Here is a 372-nt window from a genome sequence, read left to right on the forward strand (position 1 = left end):
TGCAACCAAATCCAACTAAGTCCATCATCTCAGCATTTCACCTCAACAACCACAAAGCACACGTTCATCTCAACATCACTTTTTGCAGAGAAAAATTACAACGTGATCCATCTCCATCCTACCTAGGTGTGACACTCAGCCACACCTTATCCCTTCATAATCATCTTCAAAAGACAGCTGCAAAGATTAAGAGGCAGGTGAACATAGTGTGAAAGCTAGCTGGAACAAGCTGGGATGCCACCACAGGAGTAGTCTGCATATCTGCTATGGCGCCGGTCTTTTCAATGGCTGAGTACTGTCCACCTGCCTGGGCTGCTAGCACTCATACCAAATGCATGGATTGAAGAGGGAGATTGTAAAGCTTCGTATCAT

This window comes from Gavialis gangeticus, unplaced genomic scaffold (assembly GCF_001723915.1).
Source record: "Gavialis gangeticus isolate Ggan-Ray unplaced genomic scaffold, GavGan_comp1, whole genome shotgun sequence".
NCBI classification, from domain to species: Eukaryota; Metazoa; Chordata; order Crocodylia; family Gavialidae; genus Gavialis; species Gavialis gangeticus.